Source organism: Haplochromis burtoni, unplaced genomic scaffold (assembly GCF_018398535.1).
Source record: "Haplochromis burtoni strain Fernald_Lab_line unplaced genomic scaffold, NCSU_Asbu1 Contig_542, whole genome shotgun sequence".
NCBI classification, from domain to species: domain Eukaryota; kingdom Metazoa; phylum Chordata; class Actinopteri; order Cichliformes; family Cichlidae; genus Haplochromis; species Haplochromis burtoni.
The window spans coordinates 79,072-86,120 of NW_024582903.1; the positions used below are offsets into that span (position 1 = coordinate 79,072).

Below are 7,049 nucleotides of genomic sequence, written 5' to 3' on the forward strand. Positions count from 1 at the left end.
TATCTGCAGTGTGGACCTCTGGACCAAGCCAGTATTACAGCAAAGCGTGTACACGCTAACCTGTGTTTACATGTAAAAGTGTTAATGTCTGTTTGAATGTTTCACGTCATAATTTCCATGTTGGCTTGAAATGTCTCCCTCTGCTGGCTCTGCAGCTTACTGCACATTTGGAGGGTCACAGCATGAAATGGACACTGTGGACTGCGTGTCTGTTACACGCTTTGCTGTGATATCAGGACTGGACGTGTTTGTGCTGTTTTTAATGACATCATGTGACCAACAATATGGCTGCTGTGAGGTTACTGTACAGAGCGTCCACAAAGGCGGAGCTCCAGTTTTAGTGAAATTCAAGGATTTTGATTGGATGTTACTAATGCGCAGGCATCTGTGGTACCAAGCGTCAGCTGATGACTCCATCCTGTCATTTCTGATTGGATCAAAGCAGCCTGGAGTCCATCTTTTATTTACAGTCTACTGTGAGTAAGCACGCGTCACGCCGCTTTCACTGGTCCAGCACCAGTCAGCACTGGTGGCTGAAACAGGCTGCAATGTCAAATCAAAGGAGTCTAATCAGCATGATGACATCGTCAGCGTGATGGGCGGGTTCACGTAAACAGACTGAGACACTCGGAAAGTTTATTTTCACTCTGCTTTACTGAGGAAGATGGAAACGCTCTGACAGCGATCACAAACAGGAAGTGCACACATCAGCCTCAAACATCCAGCTGTGGCGTGATCGCCGAAGGTCAGCGACGCCTCCAAGACTGTCACACCTGAACGAGCCACAAAACCTGAAGAGGAGGAAGAGGAGGAGTTAATCAGCAGCAGATGATGAAGAGTGAAATTCAGCGTGTATGTGACGATTTCCTGTTCTCACCTGAAACTTGATGAAGGTCACAGGAAGTGTGCAGACCTCCTCATGTCCAGCAGCCTGGTGCTTGGCGCCCCCTGCAGGAAGTTCTGTCAGCGCTGTATTTTCTTTAGGTTTTGATTTTCTCGTCCAACGCTACAAAAATCAAAACCTAAAAAAACCACAGAGCCGCAGCAGCAGCACAGCGGCGCCATGGGACACGCCCCTTCCTGTTTAGGAAAAAAAAAACCAAAAAAAAATCACACACTGGAGCTGTGTCCCAAAACGTCGGCTGCATCCTTCGGAGGCCGCATTTGAAGGCTGATTACGTCACAGCCAGGCAATAAAGGCTGTGTGTCCTTTGTGGCCCACCATATCCCAGAATTCATAGTGCAGCTCAGCCAATTCCAGTTTCCAACAATGACGGCTGCTACTAAGTTTTAATATTACTCTTGTTAATCTTTCTGGGTCACAAAATAAACTTTTTACATATTTTCGCACGAATGCAGCTGTGTAACCTTCAAATATCTGCTCGGTTTATCAAGACACCACATATTTGCAAAAGTGCTTCGACGTTTTTAGAGACGTCTGTTACCCACCAGCTCGATAGCTGACTGGTAGGGCTGCAACGATACACAAAATTCACGGTTCGGTTCGATATTTTTTCGACACAAAAAATGTTCATGCTTTTTTAATTTGTCATTTATTAAAATTATAAATTTATATTTTAACTCAAAAGTACAATTTTTAAATGTAATGTTGCTGAAACAACAAAGTAATAAAATAATAAATCTATCTGATGGAGGAATCACTCATCTTTGGAAAAGAGAGTTTATTACAGAGAAATGGCTCTTTCAAAATAAAAGCTATACTATCCGCTTCTTCTGGGCTATATTCTCAGCAGCATATTAAACATATCAGGTCCCCATAAGGAGAATCCTGTGCTAACAGCTGTCTCGGGTAAAGTTTGTAGCATGCTTGTTGTTTTTGTCTGCTTCCACTTGTCTTTGCACTAGGATGATGTCGGAGTAAATGTGCAGTCATATTCGTTGTGTTCCCACTAGTGCTGTCAGCGTTAATCTGAAATGACGTTAACGCCACAACACGGCAAATCTCCGTTAACGAGCTACCGCCGATCGCCCCGTGCGTGGGGCTGGACGCCAACACGTTACCGAGCTAACTGTGCTAACACACTAGCTCCCACCCATGTAATTGAGCATTGCGTGGCACACCCAACATACTGTTTTACTTTAGTCCATGACGCGCTTACCCTCAGGGTCATACATCACATGAAAACCAAAATAATTCCAAACGCCAGATCTGAATGAGGGTGGGGGAGGTTCAATTTGCCATGTTGCAACGAGCTTCGCTTCTGTGCTTGTGCTGCGCTCAGTGGATCTGCGCTCGACAGTGCAGCCTAGGCGGAGTAGTCGAACACAGATTCACTGAGCGCTCAACACAGACAGCATCGTCAGAAGGAAAGTTGATAAAATAAATTACAAATGTTGTATTGTTCGATACATATGCGTACCGAACCGAAAGCACTGTATCGAACGGTTCAATATCGATACGAATATCGTTCCACCCCTACTAGCTGGGGTTCAATGGTCACTCGAGCCGGCGAGAGCAGCGCTCCCAGTTAAACATGATATTTAAGTCACTCGGATAACTTAAATCGTAAAAGTAAATCGGTTTGGCTGAGATCAAAGTTATTAGATTAGATTAAATAAAACTTTATTAATCCATCGGGTGGGTTCCTCCGGGATTTTCACACAGCTGAATAAACGTCAAACAGAAAAGTGATTAAACAGAAGTGTGAGACGGTCGAGAGTTTACTCCAGTGTCCTACTATATTTAGATAGCACGGAGCAGACGGCCGAGTTCATTAAACCCCACCCAGACAGCGATGACGCAAATCTGAAGGCTGGACCGTCCAATTTCACAACCTCGCACTTCCGGCCTTCTCGGTCTTCAAAGGACCCGGCCCACGTAGACTGCAAAGGCCGGGTCCTCAGGAGGATGCAGCCTACGCTTTGGGACACAGCTTGGGTCACAGAAACACTGCTGAGGTAATACCTGAAATCACACTTTACCCTCCCCCGCAGCCACACCTCCAAACACGTCGGTCAGCGCCGCAGTTTTAGGTCACGCCCTCCCTTAAAGAGGAAATGTCCTCCAGCCCCGCTCTGCCATGATTCCTGACGGCATCCGTGCAGCAATGCAGGAATGTGGTCAGAGCTCGCGACCACTCGCTCGATGTCAGAAACACTCAGTAATAAAAGGTCAGAGCAGCGTGCCAAAAACTCAGTGTCTCCACAGGTCACGTCTCCACAGACGTGACCGGGTCAGAGTGCGCTACGTGTTTGATCCACTAACGTCCACGCCGCTGCCGCTCCAGCTGTTCGAACGCTGCGCTCAGACGTCTCCATTATACCCGAGGTCCTGATGGGCCTGTCGGAGCAGACGCTGTGCATCGGCTGGAGGTTGGACCAGCGAGCTCACCTGTGAGCCTGGCGTCACTCACTGAGCTTTCCATCAGCGCCGCAGCCCTGCTGCTGTTGCCTAGCAACAGGCTCCCTCTGCATGTCTGCAGGACCAAAGGAAGCTGCAGAGCGTCACGTTCAGCACGCAGCTCTGCAACGGCGGTGGGAGAGCACCTGCCTCAGGGCTCCATCACCATCACCGTCGAACAGCACAGCACACCGTGTGACTCCACACTGCCTCTGATTGGTCCAGGAGAGTCGTGGTGCAACCGTGAGATCAGAGTTTAAATCTAAACGATCAGCTTCACATCGAAGCAGCCCCGCCTCCTGACGCAGACTCAGCATCCAAAAAGAGAGTGAAGCGAGGCTGCGGTAACCACGGGAAACGGCCGACGGTACAACGAGCTTCCTCCACTCACCGTCATCAGACAGATGGCTGGATTCGAGATTAAATGGAAAGCTGAACCTCGGAATGCTTCAGTGACAGCGCTGCAGAGGGCAATCACAGGAAGCAGCGTTTGTTGCAGCGTCTCACCTTTGACCCCGGCTGACCGTCACAGATTAGGTTCATTCTGCATTTACAGCTACTGACGAGCTGTCACATGACCAGGTGTTCCTGGTTTCAGTTCTGGGCCGGATCGATCAGTAATCAATCAACATTAATGAATCTGTATGGATGACCTCAGCGGGCTCGCTGCGTTACATCCTGTAAGGGTGTGGAAACACTCCAACATCTTTACCATGGAAACACGTTTCCATGGTTACTGCTGAAGGATGAGCAGTGAGGGCCGTTTAAGACTTTTCTACTCCGGGATCTATATGACATCATAAGCACCATACAGATGCCTGTGAGGGTCAGCCAATCAGAAGCCAGCTGTCTAAAAGGGGAGGGGCTACAGTAACTTCGGAGTATGACTTCGAGCCCTGAATCATGCTAGGTTGCCCTGAGTAAAAGATTCTGAGCATGCTGTCATGGTGACAAGCTCTGGAGATCAACACCTCCCCCGCAATCGTGGATGAGGAGGTGACACCGTCAGTCAGAGCCAATCATAACGGAGAGTTGCAGCTGCACAGACAAGAAGAGGGCGCAAGTTATTACAGGCAGCGCCTGGGAAACACCTTCACATAGCAGAGGGCGCTGTTCCCGACTCGGAAAACTCCATTCCTCCTGGTCGTTGAGCTATCGATCCCGCTTATCGGTTCTTGCACTCGTGCTATGATCAGCTGATTTTAGTTGGCGTGTCGGAGGAGGAAAACGGCGGTGCAGTCTCCAGCGTGGATATGCACGTCACTTTTATTTTATTGCACAAAAGGGCGAGATACAAACTGCAGTCTGCTGCTAACACAACTTCACTCTTTACAAGCAACTGCACAGACAGCATGTTAATGCTAAGCTAGCCAAGAACCCAGAGTGCACCAGGTAACAAACAGATGAGCCGTCAGGCTGCAGCCTCCTCTACCTGTTCAGAATCACCGTGGCGACCGCTTTTTGTGCTGGTTTTCATTTTTGCGTTGTACCAAGACAGGGGTGAGCAACTCCAGGCCTCGAGGGCCGGTGTCCACGATCCAACACAGCTGATTCAAATGGCTAAATGACCTCCTCAACCTGTCTTGTAGTTCTCCAGGGGCCGGGTAATTAACTAATCATTTGATTCAGGTGTGATATCTAAAACCTGCAGGACACCGGCACTCGAGGCCTGGAGTTGCCCACCCCTGTACTAAGAAAAAGACCTGAGAGAGGTGCGTGCTGCTATGTGGGGCTGTAGCCTCATGGTTATATCGTTAGATGGTGATTATAAGCGCTTCAGATCATTTTACAGAGGAACATGAAAGTAACGAATAGTAGAACGAAGTGTTCTGTGTAATATGTTACCGAGTACAACAAAGAAGGAAACCTCAGCACGCTCAAACATGCGACCCACAGCGTGTGATTCATTTACATGACTGTAATGTCTTAGTGATGCTGGTGAAAAACAATCCATAAGAGAATCAATACTGGAATCGCTAAATTCCTATCAGTTCCCATCCCTGGCCAGCTGATGACATAATGTTAAACTGCAACATGAAATGTGGACCTCGGCATCCATGCACAGAAACATCGCTCAGATGGAAATGAATCCGCAGTAATCCTGATGACAGGCAGGCAGCTGAACACTCTGAAATCTGACTGTCAGAGCAGCACCTGAACAGAGCGTCGTAAATAAAGCAGAGTCCATCATTATTTTAATTTCACACGCAGAGACCAGCTGTCAGTTCACCTTCTTATAAATATACATCATCTTTTCTAAAGAAAGCTCGTTTGTATAAATATGAAGATGCATTTGTGGTTTCCCTGTAAACGTCAAGCTACACCACTCCGTGCGGATGCTTCAGATTATAAAGATGAAGCGTTTAAATGCTGGCGGACATGTTCTCCCCTTTTATTGTTTCATATGACATATTTATTTTAATCGTAGACACGAAAAGGCGTTTTGATATTCACATATGTGCACACAACAAGAACATCTCCACACTGAAGGTTAAAATGTACGCTGACAGCCTGCAGTTACCCGCTGATAAACCTTAAAAAGGGGCGCACTCCGAACTCCATTGAAGAAATCTCCGTTTTAATGTTGGTGTTAAATTTCCCGGGATAGCGAAGGAAACCCTTCAGATCGTTTAGCGGCCGGTAACGGCAGGCTGTGCCGCTGTTTTCGGCAGCCTCGTGTGTCCCCCCAGTTATTTGTACCTGGACAGGAGGACTGATGTTTCTACCCAGTCACGTAGGTTTCGGCGCCGCTCACGAGAATGGTATTTATCGACGACAGCGACACATAAAAACGCTAAAAAGGTTCGTTTGTCTTACACGAAGCTTCCTTATGGGTGAGCCGAATTGAAGGGCGGCTCCTCGGCTCTCACTTTGGACAGTACACCGCAGCTCAGGCGGGAAAGACGGGAGCGGTCAGCGCCGAGAGCGAAAACCGGGATTTCTGACGGCTGCTTCGGAGCTAGCCGTTAGCAGCTGCTGCTAGCGCTGCCGCAGCGGTCAGCCACCGCTGCTGCAGTGCGGACGGACGGACTCACGGGCAGAGCGCGGACCGCTGCCGGTGTTCCCCGGCCCCGCGGACAGGCCGCTGGCTCCCGGCGAGGATTCCTCCTGGACCGCGAGCCTCACCGTCGATCCATCGGGGCGTTAGGACCGGACCCTCCGTCTCCACCGTTCGGTGCCAAGATGTCTGCGCCGCGACGGAGCTCCGCGTAAGCTGACGGAGCCCCGCCGGCCGCGTCCCACTCAGAGCACCGCCTTCCTCCCCCGGGACACTCCCTGCCCTGCGGGACCCCAGCGGCTCCCTGTGCCAGCGGCCCGGGGCCTGGTGTCGGTGTGGTTCGAACACCGGCGCGTCCCGGACCCCGCCGTGCCCGCTCCCGGAGCTCGAGGCGGCAGCTGAACGGTTTGGGACGCGTCCCAGCAGAAAAGAGCGAACCGTGAACGCGAGCCAGTGACGTCACCGTCCGGGCCCAGACATCAGGGGTCCCCAAAGACCAAGGTTAGGCTTCAGGGTGACCGTGGGAGAATGTGTTCACCAGAGGCGGAGCCAGACATTTGAAACACCCGGGGCTTAGCCCTATGTATGTGGGATTTTTTTTTTTGGGGAGGGGGGGTAGAAATGACTGAAAGATTAATAGGCTGTGTTTTGAGTTTTGTTCAAAAAAAAATGACTTCATATAGGGAAAAA

At 49.7% G+C, this 7,049-nt stretch overlaps 1 long non-coding RNA gene across 1 annotated transcript; it reads right to left on the reverse strand.

Moving 5' to 3' along the window:
- Nucleotides 1-635: 635 nt before the first annotated feature.
- On the reverse strand, nt 636-6,873 carry LOC102312404. Its single transcript, XR_001335745.2, has 3 exons — nt 6,397-6,873; nt 878-1,080; nt 636-791 (listed from the first exon to the last, which is right to left on the reverse strand). It is a non-coding gene; the product is annotated as an uncharacterized LOC102312404 (long non-coding RNA).
- Nucleotides 6,874-7,049: the final 176 nt, after the last annotated feature.